We start from the raw sequence: 23,517 nt of genomic DNA, 5'->3' as shown, positions 1-23,517 counted from the left end.
CGATTAATGAAATCATTGTCACCTATTTTAGAAAGAGGGTGGTCCACTCTTTCAAATGATGAACCCTTAAGACTTATCATTTGGCAATTACTTATGATCTGTGGAAATCTTACCCTCTGCTATAGAAAATGTATTATATATATATATATATATATATATATATATATATATATATATAATGTGTGGTGTGGGGCAGGCACTATATGGCATCCATATTTGAAAGAGGGGTGACTGATCTTTGAAATGCTCTGGCCGACCTATAGCTATCGTCTGGTAATTGCCTGTGATCATCAGACAATACTACCCTGCTCTGTGGAAACAGAATATTTTCTGTTATTCCCATAATTACACCTGTAGATGTGGGGTTGCTCACATTTGAAAAAGGGGAGACTATTATCTTGTGATCACCTGTGATCAAATTGCATCCAGAGGTAAAGCTAGGTGCCATGATGCCTGGAGCAAGGGTATGTTTCGGTGCCCCCTCCATGTACTGAATTAGGTACATGTTACATTTGAAAAGGAAAAATATAAAAAAATTCTAAATTGGTGACAGGGCTGGTTCTAGACCTTGTAGCGTTCAGGGCAAAAGTTTCCTTTAGGCACCCCCATGTATGAAACAGGGACAGTGTACGCCAAAGGCACACAACAAAATATAGTGGCGTGGCTTCATGGGTAAGTGGCATGGCCACAGAATAGTACCAATTCACATAACACCTCACAGTTTTGTCCGTTATTCACATTACACCACACAGCAGGGTCCATTATTCACATTACACCACACAGTAGTGTCCATTATTCACATTACACCACACAGTAGTATCCGTTATTCACATTACACCACACAGTAGTATCCGTTATTCACATTACACCACACAGCAGTGTCTGTTATTCACATTACACCACACAGTAGTGTCCGTTATTCACATTACACCACACAGTAGTATCCGTTATTCACATTACACCACATAGTAGTATCCGTTTTCACATTACACCATACAGTAGTGTCCGTTAGTCACATTACACCACACAGTAGTATCCGTTATTCACATTATACCACACAGTAGTGTCCGTTATTCCCATTACACCACACAGTAGTGTCCGTTATTCACATCGCACTACACATTTACGCCACACAGTAGAGCGTAAATAGGGCTAACTACTCTGTACTGCTGCAAAAGGATTTGATCTATTTACTTCTACTCTAAAAATACTAAAATTAGAGATGTGCACCTGGCCATGTTTTCAGTTTTTTTTTATTTTCTTTCGTGTTTTGGTTTTGTATTGGTTTTACCAAAACCGCCCTTGTGAAGTTTGGATTTGGTTTTGGTTCTAATTTTTTTTTTAATCATAAAAACAGCTAAACTCACAGAATTTGGGGGTGTTTTTGTTCCTGCAGTATTATTAATCTCAATAACATTAATTTCCACTCTTTTCCAGTCTATTTTGAACACCTCACAGCTCACAATATTGTTTTTATCCAGTTTAGGCCAAAAGGTTGCACCGAGGTAGCTGGATGACTAAGCTAAGTGACAGAAGTGGGTGGCACAAACACCTGGCCCATCTAGGAATGGCACTGCAGTGGCAGGCAGGATAGCAGTTTTAGAAGCTATGCCCAAAAAATGCTCCAAAGAGCACATAAATAAATTCAATCATGATTATACAGATTTAATGTCATCGCCTCATCCTAAAAAAAAAAAAAAAATATTACTGATCATACATTTATACTTATATGCATGTAATTTTTATTTATGCGTATGGGTATAATTGTTTAAGATAGATATCTGTCTGAATACACGCCCATAAATTAATCTAGTGGAATCTTACAATTTTATGCCAACAATTTGTGTTATTGGCACCACCTTAAATTTTTCGTATTGTTCACTTATATAGGGCTGTAAGATAGTGGAATTGAGATCTCATCTATTAAATTAATCAGTAAATAAACAGATAGTTTTCATTTAGATGGTAGCTGGTAGTAATTGTACTAACACCTATATTAGTTGCTAGAGAAATTTGGAGATATTGTGTAATATAATAGATTCACATTAATTCCAAAAAATGTTTTCTGCTAAAGTACAGAGAGGGTTAAAGCATGACTATCTTTCCCCCTCATGTTTTAGAATGGTTGGGTTAATTTAGACTTGATTAAGTTTATATACATAAAGATAGATTTTTTATGATTCTTTACTACCCTGCATTCACTCAATTGATGATATGGCACTATTGACTCAATGTTCCGTTGACCTTCTGTTTACTTTATTGTAACTGTGACTGTTTTAGATATTTGTTTAATCAGGATTATGCCTATTGCGTGTCTGATTACTAATTGACACACCAGATTTAATTTATACAATCAGTTAGGTATAAATGCTGTAGCTCTCAGCAGCAAGGTATTCGTCTTGAGGAAGTCTCCGTTGCTAGGAGACGAAACGCGTTGACGCCCCTTTTTACAAGTTCAGTGCAGTGGATATCTGTTACTCCACAGACGGGCTCCTATTATCTCGGCTCCGATACTCCGGTTTTGTTTACATCTAAGCCAAGTGACCTACAAGATCCTACCTCCGCAGTGAGGTTAAAGGGAGTTCAGTTGCTAACGGCGTTCCTGCATCAGAGTCCTGCAGCGATCAGCTGGACACAGATGGATCTCCGCTGTGAGACCATTGCGGCGCCAGCCATCAGCTGCCGTTTCATGCTGTTACTGCTAGCTATACGGATCACGTCCCTCGCTGGGAAACTCCCTATATCTCATCATCTGATGGTCAACTGACGGCTTTTCACAACGGAGAATTAGTATTCCAGCAAGTCTGTCCTTTAATTAATATTGTGGCAGCAATCACAAATCTTTACATCTTCCTCGTGCAAATGCATACAGGACTCTGCATTACATCTCAGGTATCAGCACGGGGGTAATTATTACCGTTTGCTTTGCTTTTAATAATTTCATATTGTGGAGCCATCTGTGGACATTATATATGATTCCACACTGGGACGCCAGTGTCAGAATCAATTGTTGTTCTCTGTAGAGAGCTTCTTTTACTTAAGATATCTGATCTGCATTTTAGATACATTGTATGCTGTTTAAACAGCACGTTTATAAAGCCTAATACAGTGTTTCTGTTTATATATACAAGAGGTGAAAACCTCTGGTTTTTAAATTGCCATATATATATATGTATTGTTTGTTCTATATATTTTGTTTTGTGTCATTTATTGTTTGATAAAATATTTTTTATTTAAAAAAGATCAAGCATCATTGAGTCAATCATTCTACTTGCTAGACTGCACTTAATTAATCAATTAATTAATTCTAAGTGATTTTTGGTGTGCAGAGCATTTTTTACCTTTTCTTGTGCTTCAATTAGTTGTTCAGCCTAACCAGCTGTTTTGCTCAGCAGCCCATTAGGTCACGATTTTTATTGATTACCATTTGGTAAATTATCACCATATATTGTATTTCAGCGCCAGATATATATACAGTTTGAGATCTATCTCTAGCTGTATGTGTTTATAATTTTTCACGTTAAGTTTTTTGGTTATCTCTGGCAGCTTCATTTACATAATTGTGCAGTCTACCATGGCAGAATTTAGGAGTTATAACAATAGGAAAAATAGACGTGATCAATATCTATCCACATTTACTCATGGTGAAGTTAATGAAACTGTGCCAACCAATTCTAATCCTGACATGAATAAATTATTTTATCAGTTGGAAGATCTGTTAAAAGATGAGATGCGTAATTGGTGGGATAGCATTTCTTTGCAGAAATATATAGATGCAAAAATTGTCTCCAGAGGCTTAAGAGTGTTTAAACACCTTTCAATTATTGATAACCCAAACCTCCAAAAACAATGGGATGAGATCTTAGATGGGTGCTCTCTTTCTCTTATGAGACTCCTTGTGACCTATAGAAATGAAAAAGTAGACCATACGGTAACTAAAATAGATAAGGTCAAGGACGATCTCCTAAGATTTAGGGAACAACCCTCTTTCAAGGAAAGAGATGAACAGGTCAACTCAAGAGTAGAAAGATTCGAGAAGGATCTTATATACAATAAGAAAAAGAAGTGGTCTAGAGATCAAGAAGACTACAGATCAAATAAGATCCGGTCTTACAATAAACAGAAGGTTCCAAACAACAGTACAAGATACACCGATTCATTCACTAGTAATCATAGTTATAGATCCCCCCGGAGTAATTTACAAACTAAAGTACGAACATTCTATCACTCACCTAGGCAAACTAGGGTGAATAGTCCGTCCTTTAAATATAGAAATATGAATAAAGATCGGGAACAGTTTCAGAACAGTTATAGAGTTGAGGATGAACGTCCCAACTACTCAGGGGATTTTTCCAGACTAAACCCATACCACCACCCCAATCCTCACAAACCTCAGTTGATTCATACCCCAAAAAGAAACAGAGAATACGAGAATGTAGAGGTGGAAGAAAGAGGCCTCAGAAAAGCGAGATACAGATAGACACCAAGGGGATTGTTAATCTTACATCTCATGTTCTAACCAATGATCAAACACGTCTTTTAAAGAAAGGTCTAAATTTTGTTCCTAACAAAGAACCCAATATCTTTGAGTTATTTGTAGATTTAAATAAATTTACCCGTGATTTGTGTAGGAAGCGGTACTTTGCTATCAAATGCCTAGATAGACATCATCCTAATGAGGATACTCTCCCTATCATCTTAGATAATACAGACAAAGAGGGTTTGCTTACCCTAGAGGAATTGTTTCAGGAAAGTAATAATACAGAGGTAAAAGTCTTTGATAGTTCCATAAACAACTCAGAATGTACACGCCCAAAATTTAAAAAGAAATCAAATTTCTTTCCATTAGAACAAAAGAGTGCTGCAGTAACTGTTTTTTACAATAAAACACTTCAGGATTTCAAAACCTTATGCCAAAAGACAGAGAGAAATAAAAGAAAGTCCACTGTGTATCATACACAGAACCTTACTAAAGCGGAAAGGAATGCAATTAAAATTTTCCAGAAAGATCCGTCCCTGGTTATAAAACAGGCGGATAAAGGGGGGGCGATAGTTCTGCAGAACCGAGCTATGTAGAAGAAGCACATAGACAGCTTAAGGATACGAACTACTACCAGGTCTTGCAGTCTAACCCCACTACCCCCTTTACATCAGCATTTAAGGATATTTTGTTAGAGGCCAAAAATGAAAACGTGATATCAGAGGACGAATATTATTTTTTGTTACCCTCACACCCTGTCACTCCAATTTTTTATCACTTACCAAAAATACATAAAGATTTATCACATCCACCTGGGAGACCTATTATTTCGGGAGTTGAATCACTCACTTCTAATTTATCACATTTCGTTGATTATCATTTACAGAGTCACGTCGTTTCCTTGAAATCTTATGTTAAAGATACCCAAAGTATTTTACAACAAACTGTGGGTAGGGATTGGACTAATGGGTGGGGTTTCCTCACCCTGGATGTCCAATCTCTTTACACCAATATACCTCATGATAAGGGAATTGATTCAGTCAAATATTATTTGGATAGAGATTCTAACATCACCCAAGGACGACGTGACTTTGTTTTACAAGCTATATTGTTTATCCTTACACATAATTATTTTTTATTTGAAGATCACTATTATTTACAGCGTCTTGGGACGGCCATGGGGACCAGGTTTGCACCAAGTTTTGCCAACCTCTATATGGGCCGCTTCGAGGAAGATTACATCTGGAGCGGCCCGTATAGAGAGAACCTGGTCCTCTATGGCCATTACATTGACGATTTATTTATTATTTGGAATGGGGGTTATCAAAAAGCACTTGATTTTGTAAATTTTTTGAATAATAATTCCTTTAACCTTAAATTCACTCATAATTTTGATTTAGCATCAATAAACTTCCTTGATGTCACCTTTTCTATAGCCAATAATAAAATCATTTCAACTAACTACAATAAATCAGTAGGATCAGGAAATTACTTACATTTTACAAGTGGTCATTATAGACCATGGGGCAAAAATATCCCAAAAAATCAAATCATTAGATTAAGACGTAATTGTTCATTGGATACAGCCTTCCTCTTACAAGTTGAAACTTTATTAAAACAGTTTCAGGAAAGAGGTTACCCATTGTATATGTTAGAAGAGTCTAGGATATATGCAAATTCCCTTTTAGGGAATGAGAATTCATCACCAAAAATAGATAAATTAAAGAAAAGGCAGGCTAATCATATAGAAGACGAGGTCCCCACAAGGGAGTCAATTAAATTCATTTCTAAGTTTAATAAACAATCTAATGCTATCAAAAAAATAGTTCAAACAAATTATCAAATAATTAAACAAGATCCAGTTTTAAATAAATGTTTAGCTGATAAGCCTTCAGTTATATTTAGAAGAAACACCAACCTGAAAGAAATGTTAGCACCTAGCTTCCTCAAACCAGTTATTCCGGTTAAAAATCCATCTTGGTTACCAACTAAACCTTTGGGTAATTTTCGTTGTAACAAACAAATCTGTCTTACTTGTAAACATATGAGAAATAAAATGTCTTCCATTGTATCTACTGTTAATGGGAACTCCTTTCAAATCAAACAGTTCATTAATTGTGATTCTGAATACTGTGTATATGTATTGCAATGTTCATGTTCTCTTCAATATATAGGGAGAACTACCCGATCTCTTAAATCAAGGTTTAGAGAACATAGATTAAATATCATCAAAAAATTACAAACCCACAGTGTATCACGCCATTTTTCGAGAGTACACAATGGCGATCCAACTTCTTTGACACTAATGGGTTTGGAACAATTTTCCAGCACTAAAAGAGGTGGAGATAGATTTCGTAAACTATGCTTAGGAGAATCTGCATGGATATTCAAGTTAGATACGTTGTATCCTAAAGGCCTAAATGAAGCCCTAGATTATACCTGTTTGGATTAATTTAGGATGTTCATATTTACAGTTACTTGTACTTAGATAAATATAGAACTATATATATGTTTGTGTGTTCTGCCCTGTGTCAATGACTTTCTATGGCACTTAAAAGCCTAATCTTTAGTGGTCATTTTCTTCCTCTTTTGGGGTATCTATAACTTTATAGGTTTATTGAGGTTCATTTTCATGTCTTATACATCTAAGTCCTATGAGGACATATGTTAGCCCTTAATTGGGCCTGTCTGCTCCTTACTAGTTTTTTATTTTTATCTTTACTTTTTATTTATTTTTGATTTTTCATGTTGTACTTAAAGTTCCTTCCCATTGGTATAGTTATTAATATCCATTTATATTGATAAGGGTTTATAATAAGATATATCCCACTTTACCTAGAACCCATGTTAATATCATAGTGACCTAATAAATTCAATCATGATTATACAGATTTAATGTCATCGCCTCATCCTAAAAAAAAAAAAAAAAAAAAAAAATATTACTGATCATACATTTATACTTATATGCATGTAATTTTTATTTATGCGTATGGGTATAATTGTTTAAGATAGATATCTGTCTGAATACACGCCCATAAATTAATCTAGTGGAATCTTACAATTTTATGCCAACAATTTGTGTTATTGGCACCACCTTAAATTTTTCGTATTGTTCACTTATATAGGGCTGTAAGATAGTGGAATTGAGATCTCATCTATTAAATTAATCAGTAAATAAACAGATAGTTTTCATTTAGATGGTAGCTGGTAGTAATTGTACTAACACCTATATTAGTTGCTAGAGAAATTTGGAGATATTGTGTAATATAATAGATTCACATTAATTCCAAAAAATGTTTTCTGCTAAAGTACAGAGAGGGTTAAAGCATGACTATCTTTCCCCCTCATGTTTTAGAATGGTTGGGTTAATTTAGACTTGATTAAGTTTATATACATAAAGATAGATTTTTTATGATTCTTTACTACCCTGCATTCACTCAATTGATGATATGGCACTATTGACTCAATGTTCCGTTGACCTTCTGTTTACTTTATTGTAACTGTGACTGTTTTAGATATTTGTTTAATCAGGATTATGCCTATTGCGTGTCTGATTACTAATTGACACACCAGATTTAATTTATACAATCAGTTAGGTATAAATGCTGTAGCTCTCAGCAGCAAGGTATTCGTCTTGAGGAAGTCTCCGTTGCTAGGAGACGAAACGCGTTGACGCCCCTTTTTACAAGTTCAGTGCAGTGGATATCTGTTACTCCACAGACGGGCTCCTATTATCTCGGCTCCGATACTCCGGTTTTGTTTACATCTAAGCCAAGTGACCTACAAGATCCTACCTCCGCAGTGAGGTTAAAGGGAGTTCAGTTGCTAACGGCGTTCCTGCATCAGAGTCCTGCAGCGATCAGCTGGACACAGACGGATCTCCGCTGTGAGACCATTGCGGCGCCAGCCATCAGCTGCCGTTTCATGCTGTTACTGCTAGCTATACGGATCACGTCCCTCGCTGGGAAACTCCCTATATCTCATCATCTGATGGTCAACTGACGGCTTATTACAACGGAGAATTAGTATTCCAGCAAGTCTGTCCTTTAATTAATATTGTGGCAGTAATCACAAATCTTTACATCTTCCTCGTGCAAATGCATACAGGACTCTGCATTACATCTCAGGTATCAGCACGGGGGTAATTATTACCGTTTGCTTTGCTTTTAATAATTTCATATTGTGGAGCCATCTGTGGACATTATATATGATTCCACACTGGGACACCAGTGTCAGAATCAATTGTTGTTCTCTGTAGAGAGCTTCTTTTACTTAAGATATCTGATCTGCATTTTAGATACATTGTATGCTGTTTAAACAGCACGTTTATAAAGCCTAATACAGTGTTTCTGTTTATATATACAAGAGGTGAAAACCTCTAGTTTTTAAATTGCAATATATATATATATATATATATATATATATATATATATTGTTTGTTCTATATATTTTGTTTTGTGTCATCTATTGTTTGATAAAATATTTTTTATTTAAAAAAGGTCAAGCATCATTGAGTCAATCATTCTACTTGCTAGACTGCACTTAATTAATCAATTAATTAATTCTAAGTGATTTTTGGTGCGCAGAGCATTTTTTCCCTTTTCTTGTGCTCCAAAGAGCACATAACGCAAAGAAATAAGGTGCAACCCTTATGTTGTATATATTAAACAGGACATGCACAGTTTAACAAACCTATCATTTCAGTGACAGGGACCGTCACTTGTGGCTGAAATGCTTGCTTTGTTTGGGCCCCCACAAAACTAATTTTTAGAAGGACTTCCCCTGTTAAGAATTAGCATGAGGTTGTTGATAATGAGGTGTTAATTGCATTATAATCTTGTAAAAATACTTTTCATGCCTTCACCGCAAATGACGGCTAACGTTCCTACTTCTACTAAATTTGGCCTCACAAATGGAGCAGATGCTTTCATAAACATTGTCAGGTTTGGGGTAAAAGTAATCCCGCACCCAAGAGGTGGCTTTTTTGGTCTTATGCCCAGGCATCACAATGGCTTTCTTTTTATCACGGTCAACAACTGCAGCCACCAGGTACTGACGTACACAAACAACATCATCAACATCCTCACTGTCAGATAGTAGTAGTACACACATATCCCCCTCATCCGTTTCCACTTCAACATATGAATCCTCAATTTCTATTATGTCTTTCTCATCAGATTCATCACCATCTTTACTTGTACCGCTCTCCACATGTGCAGATGGTTCAGAAATGGTGGCAGGAGGTGAAAGAGGCTTCTCTATGAGGACAGTGTGAGAAGTGTCAAACTCACATATAGCTGACATGGACACCCCTAAACGTTCCTCGAGAATGTCTGATGGTTCTGATTCTGAATGCGCAGTTTGTCTTACTGCCTCTGCAGCTAAGTTTCTTTTGTTTTGTTTTCTTTACCACTCTATAATTAAATAATTTTTCATAGCCTGGCCTAATCCCTCTGTGCCCCTGGGCATCTACCTTAGCAGATGACATTGACGGACTTGCATTGTCAATGTCATGACTAGTGGCAGCAGCTTCAGCACTAGTTCCTCCATTATCAACACAAAGTGGGGTTGATCTTCACCGACAGTGTCGCACAAATTAGTCAGAAATATATATGATAAATAATTACACACTGCAGTTGATTTCACCAACAGCGTTGCACAAATGAATCAGAAATGTATATAACAGTGACGTGCAGTGAGCTAAATAGCTCAGGAGACACTGGCTGGCACCAGAGCCAGATTTACATGCAATATATAAGCCAAAGCATACATCTGGGCATTATACACAGGTGCAGCAGTATAAACTCCTGGAAATTTGGTGAGTTTTGATCAGAGATGTGAGGAAAAGTTAGCCAGGTGAAGCCCTGCCTCACCTGCCATATACTTTTTACTCCAGAATTTTGGCTATAAAAATTATTAGAATAATGCAAAGAAGATATTTCAAACATATTCTTTGTATTTTTCATATATTTTATACAGTCAAAACTCTGGCACAAACGTTAGTATGTCAGGAAAGACTCTGCCTCACCTGCCTCACCCCACCGCACGTCACTGGTATATAATAATAATTAATTACAGACTGCGGTTGACTTAACTGACAGTGTTGCACAATACGTGTATGAGTAGGAAATACTATACTGTGGTCTAACGGGCAGTGTCACAGTACTTATGAAAATAAAATAAAAATTGTATACTGTAGTACATTGGGGTACAGCACAAACAAAAAATTTTTTTTTCTAATTATAATTTTGGGCTTTTTGTTTTTAGCTTTTATTATTTTAATTTTATACTGGGGCAGAGCCAGATCACCCCTTTCAGATACAGCAGACAGAGAGAGCACTCCTGTTTCAGATGCATCTGACAGAGAGAGCACCCCTTTACAGATACAGCTGACAGAGAGAGCACCCTTTTCAAATACAGCCGACAGAGAGCACCACTTTTTCATATACAGCTGAAAGACAGAGAGAACCCCTTTTTCAGATACAGCTGACAGAGAAAGAGCAACCCTTTTTGCAGACACAGCTGAAAGAGAGAGCACCCCTTTCAAATACAGCAGACAAAGAGCACCCCTTTTCAGATACCGCTGACAGAGAGCACCCCTTTTTCAGATACAGCTGACAGAGAGAGAGCACCCCTTTCAGATACAGCTGAGAGAGAGAGCACCCATTTACATATACAGCTGACAGAGAGAGGACACCCCTTTCAAATATAGCAGACACAGAGCACACATTTTTCAGATACAGCTGACAGACATAAATCACCCCTTTACAGATACAGCTGACAGAGAGAGAGCATCCCTTACAAATACAGCAGACAGAGTGCACCATTTTTTAGATACAGATGACAGAGAGAAAGAGAGCACCCCTTTTTCAGATACAGGTGACAGAGAGAGAGCACCTCTTTTTCAGATACAGCTGACATAGAGAGAGCACCCCTTCACAGATACAGCTGACAGAGAGAGAGCACCCCTTTCAAATACAGCAGACAGAGCACCCATTTTTCAGATACAGCTGACAGAGAGAGAGAGGACCCCTTTCAAATACAGCAGACAGAGCACCCCTTTTTCAGATACAGCTGACAGAGAGAAAGCACCCCTTTGAGATACAGCTGACAGTGAGAGCACCCCTTACAAATACAGCAGACAGGGCACCCCTTTTTCAGATACAGCACACAGGGCACCCCCACCCGCTGCACGACACGCCACGCAGTACTGAGATGGATACGTCCCTCCAGTACACTCTCCAATGCCGGGGTGAAGATGACGGTGATGCACGGGGATTATATAGAATCCAAAACCCACGAGAATCTGACAGCGGGATGATGATGTTTTGCCTTAATGATGTCATCGAGGTGGGTGGGAAAACCCAAGCCGGTCTCCAAAGTTCAGGGGGGGGGGGTTCAGTTCTCAGGGAACTGAACTTGCTCATCTCTAAATAAATAGAGGCAATGGCCCTCATTCCGAGTTGTTCGCTCGCTAGCCGCTTTTCGCAGCAGTGCACACGCTAAGCCGCCGCCCTCTGGTAGTGAATCTTAGCTTAGCAGAATTGCGAACGAAGTATTCGCAATATAGCGAAAATATTTTTCTTTGCAGTTTCTGAGTAGCTCGAGACTTACTCTTCCAGTGCGATCAGTTCAGTGCTTGTCGTTCCTGGTTTGACGTCACAAACACAACCAGCGTTCGCCCAGCCACTCCCCCATTTCTCCAGCCACTCCCGCGTTTTTCCCAGAAACGGCAGCGTTTTTTCACACACTCCCATAAAACAGCCAGTTTCCGCCCAGAAACACCCACTTCCTGTCAATCACACTACGATCAGCAGAACGAAGAAAAAACCTCGTAATGCCGTGAGTAAAATACCAAACTTCTTTGCAAAATTACTAGGCGCAGCCGCAGTGCGAACATTGCGCATGCGCAGTTAGCGGAAAATCGCACCGATGCGAAGGAAAATAACGAGCGAACAACTCGGTATGAGGGCCTATATCAATGAAAAAAGCACTATCCCTGTCATAGGTTAATACAGTGCCGTAACTAGACATTTTAGTGCTGTGTGCAAAAGACGGCATCGGCGCCCCCCCCCTTAACGTAAACCGGCGGTAGTGTGCACCGTAGGCGCGAACAAAAAATATAGGGGAGTGGCTTCACAGGAAAGAGGTGTGGCCACAAAATAATACCAATTCATAATGGTGCACAGTAGTCTCCATTATTCAAATTACGCCACACAGTAGCGCCACTACACCAGGTAGAGCCCCTTTTTACACATTACGGCAGACAGCGTCCCCTTTTTACACATTACGGCAGACAGCGCCTCCTTTTTACACAATACGGCAGACAGCGTCCCCTTTTTACACATTACAGCAGACAGCGTCCCCTTTTTACACATTACGGCAGACAGCGTCCACCTTTTACACGTTACGGCAGACAGCCTCCCCTTTTTACACATTACGGCAGGCAGAGTCCACCTTTTACACGTTATGGCAGGATAGGTCCCCCTTTTACACATTACGGCAGGCAGAGTCCCCCTTACATGTTTACAGCATGGAGAGAGCTGTATTTCCCCAGCTATTGGAGATGATGTCCTCTCCCAGCATCAGCAGAAGAGTTCCACCACACACTAGTGCAGTATGACTGGCACTGACCTGGAAACAACCCAGTTTGGCATTGCAGTATGAAAGGGGTCTGGCCTGGTTCCAAATATTGGGTCAGACCCGGTACTTTGGTGTAACTGATATTACTAGCTTTGGTGTTTTGCAGCAGTCCTTTGCAGTTTCAGTGACTGTTGTGCTGTAGCTTTCCTGAGGTCTGTCACTAAAGTAAAACATGAACTAGAAAACGTAGACCAGAGGGGAGTAGAATTTTGGTAAAATCAAATATTTAGTGTTGTACATCTTTATATATTTTGTGTTCCCTGTATTAAAAACATTGACGTTTAAATTGTTAGGTATTTACTGCACTGGTAACATAAGTGCTTATTGTTTGCAATACCCGCTGTCAGTGTATCTAGTTTGTGGTCAGCCTTTGTATAGTTAGTTGTTAGGGTCTCCTGCCCTGTGCTGCCACGTCGTCATGGAAACCGGGAGACAAGTGCTAGCGGAGTAACCTGAGCGCAGCTGATACTCCGGTTCGGGTCTTTTGCTGTGCAGTGGTTACAGGCTCTGTGCACGGCAGGGGATCCGGTGCTGGTTTTTGTGCTCAGTCTGTGAGGTCTGAGTGGGGCGTGGACAGCACCTGCTATCTTCTTCTCAGGTTAAGCAGATGCTGCTGAATCTTTGTTGGTTAGTCAGTTCCTGAAAGTTAGCCAGTACTGTGTAGCTTTGTATTTGTTGTTGCTTACTGCAAATAGGCCTGGGGATTTGGTACTACACTCTGCCAATCCAGACCTAGCAGTAAGACTGGAGTCAGTCGTTTAACTTGCTGGGGTTCTTTTGCTACTCTGTGAACTTAGCAAGTTTGCGGCTGTATTCTCAGACTTAACTGCATAAATCCTCTCTCACTGTGCAAGGTGTTCAGGTGTCAGTTTAGTGGCAGTAAGATGAACCTGTGCACTGCAAGTGAGGATTAGGATTGTGGAGACTCTCCTTGTGTCTATCATTCCATCTCTGACCAAGGAGTTTACTGCCACACCCGTTGGTAACCCTTTAGGGTTTTGCTGTTGCCCTTAGCAACAGCATTTCGGGTTCTCTACGTATTAAAACACAACATCTTGATTTTTCCATCTGAGCATTACTAATACTAGGGAGACACCCAGTTTCTTAGCCTCTGGGCTTCTCTGTTCACTTTGTGTTTATTTTGTTACCCTATCACCTTCTGTGTACGTAATGTCATATTCCCTAGTCTGTCTGTGAGTTCATTTGTTTTGCATCCCTATCCGTTCAGACACCAGTACATTCCTGCAGGCACTGGTGTGCATAACAGTTCAAACACCAGTACATTCCTGCAGGCACTGGTGTACATAACATTAGTTGAATATATGTTGGTTGGAAGTATTGAAACAGATGGAGTTTGGACTTTCGGTCTGTAATATCTGAAGCATGGATTACTGGCCTGGCTGTTTGGCATCTGTCTGTAGCTATGTGGGAACTCTGGTTTCGGTGGACAAAGCAGGTTGTGCAAGCTGTTAAAATGTTGTTAGTCTATGAACATTACAGTCAATGGACCTATCTTGCTACGGCTGGCAGCTTCGGGTACCCGGCGTCAGGGAAACCGAATGGACCGGCAGTGGCGGCAGGCACTAAACAGCAATGCGCTCTCTATCTATAGGAGCTGCTGGCAGCGCCGATCATCGTTGCGAAAATCAAGGAGACAGAGGCAGAGGTGTCTCCATTTTCCATTTTCCTCAGGGGGGGGGTTCTGAATACTCAGAAACCCCCCCTGCGTGCAGGACAGCACTGCAGCGGCAGCCGGCGAGAGGCAGGAGGCAATGAGAGTGGGCGGCGGGCAGCGACCGTGCGATGTGGTGCTGCCAGAGGGTGCGCCCACAGTGCAGTTGCGCTGTGTGTAATGCCCCTCTGGCACACAGCTAGTTACGGCTCTGGGTTAATACATAATCATCAGAAGCAGCTAATTAGTCCCTATAGACCATCATCAACATCATCATCAGTGTGTTCTTCCACCATTCTATTGAAAGACTGCATCACTGACAGGTCTGCCTCAGTTCAAAATTAAGCAATCACGCCATACTGAAGTTCCCTGCCCATTCTGCCTTTCTAAGCGTAAACTGCTGTCTGGAATCTGACTTGCAATAGTCATTTCAAGCACTGACCTTGCAACCTTTCTGGCAGGTCAGGTTTCCTGCTAGTCTTTGTTTGTGAACAGATGTGAAGATATCCATGTTGGAGTATGTCAGCTGATTGTCTTCCTCCGGTCAGAGTGTTCTATGTTTCAGCTGACAATGGCAACCAATCAGAGACCTGCAACTCATTTGTAAGTATGTATCCTCTGACCAGTAGCTCAGGGACAAAGCATTTAGTCACATTCTGACTCCAAGGCTACTTTTTGCAGGAAGCCTTGATGATTATCCTGGCTTCAGAGTATTATAGATTATAGTTCTTTGTTGACCTCAGTTTCTGCATTGTTGGGTTTCCTGCTGTGAAACATTCCTACCACAGATTCCAGAGCTCTTTCAGCTTGCTTAAGTCTTCAAGTTCAGCATACCTGTTTACAGGGTCACAGCTTGTACAGATCTCTTAATCTGATTTCAGAACTCTCAAGTGCATGTAAGCTTTCAGTCTGCAGTATCTTCAGCATCCCTTGCTTGCTGTGATTCCACCTAGGCTAATCAGTTATCTCTGAGATCTCACATGAGCCTCCAGTCTGCTGTTTTCCAAGTTGCACTGTGCTAATCACAGACCTACTAACCAGTTGCTGGTTAAGTGCACTACTCATCAGCTACAGGGATACTGAATCCTGGTATACTATTAAACCCTGAATTGCGTACAAGTACTGTAGCACATAATTTTGTGCACATGATTTCAAGCTACTTGCCACAGTACCAGCATCCTTTACCACAGGCTCTATCTCCCGGTGTCCATAGATAACTTCATTGCTTTCCAAGATCAGTTATATCCAGAGAACTACAGGTGTCAGTCAGCTCCCAGTGAAACGTTCAAGCCAGCACTATTTTGTGTCTCTTGCTTCTAGTTCTATATTCCTGGAAAGCTACTGGTTCCAGTCAACTGCCAGCAGTATTGTGCGGATCCTGCTACTCATTCAGTTCTATCCGGTGAACTACGGGTCCCAGCCAGCTGACAGTCATGTACCAAGTGAATCCAGCTACTAGTTACTGTTCCCCTGAGCCTTAGCTGGTTCCAGTCCCATTTAGAGACATCGCCGGTTCCAGTCCAGTCCAGAGAAATCACCGGTTCCAGGCCGGTCCAGAGACATTGCCAGTTTCAGTCCGGTTCAGAGATATAGATGATTCCTGTCCGGTCCAAAGACATCGCCAAGTCCAGTCTGGTCCAGAGACATCACCGGTTCCAATCCAGAGACATCACCAGTTCCAGTCCAGTTCAGAGGCATCGCCAGTTTCAGTCTGGGCCTGAGACTTCACCGGTTCCATACTGGTTCAAAGACATCACTTGTTCCAGGACGGTCTTAAAGCACCACCAGTTAGAGCCCAGGCCCAAGTGCCATCTCGTTGAACCAATAACACAGTCTACCTCTGCAAGCAGACTCTTACTTCAGTCTTATCTATTGCCCAGCAGTATCAGTACTTGTGTCCACAAGACAAAATCCGATGGATCCAAACTGGATGGATCCTGACAGCTGCATTTGGATATAGGCACATTTATTTTTTGTGGGCATATGCAGTACAAATGTACACATTTTATACTAAGCATATGCTCAACTCTCCATGAGACCCACTGTGTTTCTCCAACGGACATGTATAAGAGAAGTCTCAGGTTACCTAAACTCTAGGCAGCCCCGTCATATGTTAAGAAATTATACAACTGCAAAATGTTACTGATTCAGTATAGAAAATCATCTGTATGCTTTCCTTAATGCCAAGAATATAAATAAAAAAATAATTAAATATAATAAATTACACAAGTTGAATGACAACGATTAATTCATTGATCAAGTGATTTGTGTACAAGCTGTACAAAATAAAATTTCTATGTCATAGAAAGTAAAAGAATAAAGCACATTTTTTTATCTACTTATACAGAAAGTATTTAAAGAACATTATTTTGGCCATTCTGGTCCCTAAGTTTCATAACACTTAACTAAATGTGAATCTGCCATTATAGCCATTGACATAGGGAACTTTTAATATTATTTTCAGCGTTGCATGCATAGAAACCATTCTGACAATAATTATTGCCTATTTTTCAAACTTAAGGAAACCTGTCTTGAGCTACATTATGAATGTAACATTAGAAAAGCAGTGAGCTGAAAATACAATAATGTGAAATATGTAAATGATAGAGGAAAATGCATTTCACCTCAATTGATGTGGATGTTTTAAAATGGATTTTATTTATTGTGCAAATTATTTTCACCATAGTTGCATGATTATATAATGAAGGATTGTAATATAGCATGGTGTTTTCAACAATGCCCTTGAAAACAAATGCATTTAAACACCTCCTTCCATGTCAGTGATTATAATGTGTCTTAACTACTGTACTATACAGAAGATGAGAATATCTCTGGAAACTGCATTTTTTTTCCGCTTTATAGGGGCAAAAATGGTCATTTGGAAATAGAAAAACACTACAAGCAATCATAGTACATACATGATTAAAATATTTAGTTTGTTTTATGCCTTTTCTTTTCTGGCTTTTCTATAGATTTTCCCTAGAAGGACCAAAACTCATTGTACTTTTACAGTATTGTTTGAACACCAATCTGTATGGAGTTTTTGTTAAGCATGCAAATTGATTGTCTGAAGATTTGAAAGCCGTAGTCACAGGGCCAAATGCATGCAATGTGTCTTCACACTATCTTTGGAATCGCTTATAACTCAAACATAAAAGTAGTTTAAAAACACATTTGATGTTATCTACAAACTGCATTTGTTCTACATTGTTATTTTTTTAATATATTTTTTTCATATAACCCACTGTAAAAAATCTACATTTTCAAAGACAAATTCATTCAAAAATGACAGTTTAAAAGACATATTTGTATTAAATTCTGAAAAATTGTACATTGTAACCTTCAGCAGTGAAACAATAAGAATGATTATTTGAAATACTATGCTATTAAAGGGTCTGTTGATGAGTTGAACGTGTACCTGTTTGCATGTTTTCACACTGCCCATGCTCCAAGAGTGATGGGGAGCGGGGTGGGGGGTGTCTGAGGGAATGTGGTTCAGAACAGCACAGAGGAGGTGGGACCTGACATTGGTTGGCAGTACTGGTCAGGGTAGACACTGATGAGTCAGTTTCACCTTAATATACATATATATGGGATAAAGATGGGATAAAGCTTTTTTCCCCTGGAGCATCCTGGTAAGTAATTGATCGCTACCACAGGAGTGCCGGATCATTGGAGTTTATACTGTATATATATATATATATATATATATATGTATATATATATATATATATAATTGTATATATAATTGTATACAGTTGAGTCACATTATTGTAACCACCTCCCACATTTGATGTTTACAGTATGAAGCCCATTAAGTAAGTCATGTGTCGTGCACTGGCTTGGTGGTATATTAGGTGTGCGATAAGCCGTCTGCACACACATCACTCGTTGCTGTCCTAGGTAGGAGGGGCGATTTATCTGAGTTGCAAAAAAGGAAGGGGTCAGCTTGCTGGGGGTAGCTTGCGTAGATTTTAATAAGTGTGGATTTAAGAAGTGTGTTATCCGAACAGTTAAAAAAAACAGTTCTTCTTCTTGGGACTGGACTAATCATCTTTTTTTTCTTCTCATCTCTCAGGTATGTGAAATCATTGCTCTCACACTACCAGGCTCAGATTGACACACAGGCTGCTAGCAATCCACATCATATGTTTAAATGTATGTGATGTTTTTCTTGCCATTTCCTATGTATATGATTGCATTTATTGTGGATAGCTAGAGTAGTTTTAGTCTGATTACCCACCCTGTGCAATTTGCTCTTTGATCAATTAGCATTTCAATCAGGTGACCAAATGTTCAGAGGTAGGCCTATTCTTAATCAGAGACAGTATTTCTTTAGGTTTAGTTAAGTGGTCAGCTTGCTGGGGGTAGATTGCGTAGATTTTAATAAGTGTGGATTTAAGAAGTGTGTTATCCGAACAGTTAAAAAAAACAGTTGAAAAAACATTGAAAAACATCAAGGAAAGGTAACTTACTTTTACAACTTACTCCTACTCCACTTTAACCCAAGAAAACACAAACAACCACAGCATGTTCATCAAACTACTGTTTCTAATTTCTATTCATGGAATTCTCACCAAATTTCACACATTTTACACTCACCCTGAAACTCACCCCTCTGTGCACATTACAGCTTCTATTCTCCACTCCCCTCTTCTAACCACTCATGAGCTTTATACTTACTTCTCTGCAAGTACTTTGACAACCACAATTGGCCACCAGAATAAACACTCGCAAACATCCACCAATATTTATCTCACTCTTCTGCTTTTATTAGCTGGTGACATATCACCAAATCCAGGCCCCAACCACCTTTCCCTCTCACACTCGGCTGTCTCAAAACAACATAGAAATCCATCTAACCTCATAAATATCACGTGTCTCCCATCCCCCTCCAAGTCACTAAAATGTGCCTTATTGAATGCACGTTCTGTTTGCAACAAATTAACATCCATCCATGACCTCTTCATATCTCACAACTTTAATCTGCTGGCTATAACAGAAACATGGCTCACACAATCAGACACGGCCTCCCCTGCAGCACTGTCACACGGTGGTTTCCACTTCACACACACATCTAGGCCTAATAATAGTAAAGGTGGTGGGGTTGGAATCTTACTGTCACAGTTTTTCACATACACTGTTCTACCTCAGGTTCCATCACTCGCATTCACATCATTTGAAGTTCACTCTATCAGGATTTTCACCCCCTTCTCTCTGCGTGTTGCAGCTTTCTATCGCCCTCCTGGGCAACCTAAACAACAATTTCTAGAAGATTTTTCTGCCTGGCTCCCACACTTCTTATCCTCTGACATCTCCACCATCATTATGGGCGATTTCAATATAGCTCTTGACAGTTCACAATCTGTTCATGCATCCAAACTCCTCTCTCTAACCTCCTCTCTTGGCCTAACCCAATGGTCCGACTCCTCTACTCACCAGGAGGGCCACTGCCTTGATCTTGTGTTCACCAGGCTCTGCTCAGTTTCCCAATTCATTAACACTCCTTTCCCTCTCTCTGATCACAACCTGATCACCTTCACAATCTCTTCTATTACTTTAAATTCTAGGACACTAAAACCAAGCAAGCCTCCTCTAACACGCAGAAATACTAACAATATAAATTTTCAACAACTTTCCACTTCTCTGCAACAACGTCTCTCACCAATCTCTACATTCACCACACCTGACACTGCTGTATCCTACCTGCACCAGACCCTAGAGAGTGCCCTTGATGAAGTTGCTCCAGCTAACCATCACACTACACGTAGGCTTAGATGCCAACCATGGCACTCTAAATCAACAAGACACCTACAAAAACTGTCACGTAAGGTAGAACGTCAGTGGCGGAAATCTCAGAATCCAAGTGACTTTCTCACATATAAGACTACCTACCACTCCTATCGTCAGGCCCTGGACACTGCCAAACAAACATATTTCCAATCTCTCATCTCTTATCATGCCACCAACCCCAAACGACTTTTTAATACATTTAAATCACTACTTTACCCTCCCTCACCTCCCCCACTAGCTACTATCAGTGCACAAGAACTTGCTTCCTACTTCAAGGATAAGATTGATAAAATCCGAGATGAAATGGTATGCTCTAACTCAGCCAGTGACCTGCTCAAATCCCTATCTGAACCCTCTGGCACTTTCTCTTCATTTGATCCCACAAGTGAAGATGAAGTATCAACACTCTTTTAATCCTCCTACTCCACTACCTCTCCTCTTGATCCTATACCCTCACAGGTCAGCAAAAGTTTGTCTCCTGTGCTTATCCCAACCTTAACTAAAATCTGTAATCTCTCTCTCTCTACTGGCATCTTTCCATCTCTGTTTAAACATGCAGTGATTAATCCCATTCTGAAAAAACACAACTCTGACCCAAACACACTCTCTAACTACTGTCCAATTTCTCAGCTACCCAGTCCCTCCAAGCTACTTGAGAGACTTGCCTACACTCGCCTTACACACTTTCTTAACTCCCACAACTTACTAGACCCACTTCAGTCAGGCTTTCGTGCCCAACACTCCACGGAGATGGCACTGACCAAAGTAGTGAATGATCTGGTCACTGCTAGATCAAAAGGCCATTACACACTATTTATTCTTCTAGATCTCTCTGCTGCTTTTGACACTGTTGACCACTCTCTTCTCATACAAACACTAGAGTCCCTAGGTCTTCAGGACACAGCCCTTACTTGGTTCTCATCCTACCTATCTAATCGATCTTTCAGTGTTCGCTTCTCTGATTCTACCTCCTCTTCTCTACCTCTATCAGTTGGAGTGCCGCAAGGCTCAGTCTTAGGTCCTCTGCTTTTCTCAATCTATACCTCCTCTCTTGGTAAACTAATCAGCTCCTTCGGATTTCAGTATCATTTGTACGCTGATGATACTCAAATCTACCTATCCTCCCCAGATTTATCACCATCTGTATTGGCTCGTGTCACTGGATGCCTATCTGCCATTTCATCTTGGATGTCATCTCGCCATCTCAAACTCAACATTTCCAAAGCAGAATTAATTATTTTCCCACCAGCTAAGGGTAGTTACCAACCTGATATTGCCATAACTGTTGACAATGCAGCTATCCACCCTACCCCACAAGCTCGCTGCCTAGGTGTCATCCTTGACTCTGAACTGTTGTTTGTTCCACACATTCAATCTGTCTCTAAATCATGTTACATGCACCTTAAAAACATATCCAAAATACGCCCTTATCTTACACAAGACACTGCAAAAACTCTGATCCATGCACTCATCATCTCCCGCATTGATTATTGTAATAGTCTCCTTACTGGTCTTCCCAAACATAGGCTCTCACCACTTCAATCCATTTTAAATGCAGCTGCGAGGCTAATCTTCTTCGCCAGACGTTCTTCGTCTGCTGATCCGCTCTGTCAGTCCCTCCATTGGTTACCGATATTCTACCGTGTCAAATATAAAATACTTTTACTTACATACAAGGCTATTACCCAAACTGCACCATCATACATCTCCTCACTCATCTCAAAATATCTCCCTACCAGACCCCTCCGCTCTGCACAAGATCTGCGTCTCTCATCCAGATGTATTACCTGTTCCCACTCAAAATTACAGAACTTTACCCGGGCTTCACCCACTCTGTGGAATGCCCTCCCACGCACAATAAGACTCTCCACTAGTCTCCAAACCTTTAAACGTTCCCTGAAAACTCATCTCTTCAGACAAGCCTACCAAATTCCTGACCCACACACAACTTTCAATGCTTCCCTATCCAGTTACATCCCCTCTGTACAGTCCCCATAACCTCACATTTTGTCTTCCAACATTGCTGGGTGATCATATCATACAACCCACTAAGAAGCTAGCAATCTGGGGAAACATTATGTAACAGGTTGCATCTATCCTTGTGTATCAATACCTATTTCCCTCTAGATTGTAAGCTTGCGAGCAGGGCCTTCCTACCGCTATGTCTGTCTTTGCCCTGTTTGTTCTATAACTGTTGTTCTAATTGTAAAGCGCAACGGAATATGCTGCGCTATATAAGAAACTGCTAATAAATAAATAAATAATAATAAATTATTGGATTTCAGCCAAGGGTAGCAGTATTTCTGAAACAGAGCAGTCTGTGAACTGTTCGCGTGATGCTGTGGTGTAGGTATATCGAGACTAGACAAATGGCACCATTGCGAATAACCGACAGGGAAACTACGGAGCACCATGTGTTATTGAAGTCAACATCTGATTTTCACGGTTGTAATTATAAATGAGTATTAAAAATGTGGTAAATCTATAGAGATGTACATTTGAGACATTTTAATGCAAGTAAATATTAATCCATGGTTCACCCTAAGAGCAACCGTAGCAGATAAAAAGTGACAGGACTATTTTTGTAGTTAATGAAATTCTACACACTGGAGGTGCAATCCAAATTTTTATTTGATTGGACGTTTGTGCATTATCGTTTCCGCAATGCAATCCATGCATCGGTAATGATGTCATTATGTCAACCCCCTTTTCATCCCCTTATAGGAGGTTTATTAAAATTCTAATTACGTAGTTTTCCTATTTCCCACCTGCAGAATACCTATGTTAAGTTTCAGCTTCCTAACATATCGGGAAGTAAGAGAATTCGTGATGAGTCAGCTAGTTAGTGAGTGAGGGCTTTCGTATATATATATATATATATATATATAGTATGTATATATATATATATATATATATATATATATATACA

The 23,517-nt window shown here is 39.8% G+C and overlaps 1 protein-coding gene across 3 annotated transcripts in view; it reads left to right on the top strand.

Moving 5' to 3' along the window:
* The window catches only part of TAFA2 (TAFA chemokine like family member 2), a 479,149-nt gene that overhangs the window by 229,883 nt on the left and 225,749 nt on the right, over positions 1-23,517 (top strand). Inside the window, exon 1 of one of the 3 annotated variants that reach the window (XM_063927376.1) lies at positions 18,878-18,953. The exons of the other annotated variants lie outside the window; for them this stretch is intronic. The gene's annotated coding sequence lies outside the window, so the exon portion shown is untranslated. Of the gene's footprint in view, positions 1-18,877; positions 18,954-23,517 lie in introns of those variants that run through there. 3 annotated transcript variants of the gene reach the window in all.

The sequence above is a fragment of the Pseudophryne corroboree genome, chromosome 6, assembly GCF_028390025.1.
Source record: "Pseudophryne corroboree isolate aPseCor3 chromosome 6, aPseCor3.hap2, whole genome shotgun sequence".
In the NCBI taxonomy this organism is placed as follows: Eukaryota; Metazoa; Chordata; class Amphibia; order Anura; family Myobatrachidae; genus Pseudophryne; species Pseudophryne corroboree.
Note: the sequence above shows the minus strand (reverse complement) of the source record. Positions and strands in the feature narration are given on the sequence as shown.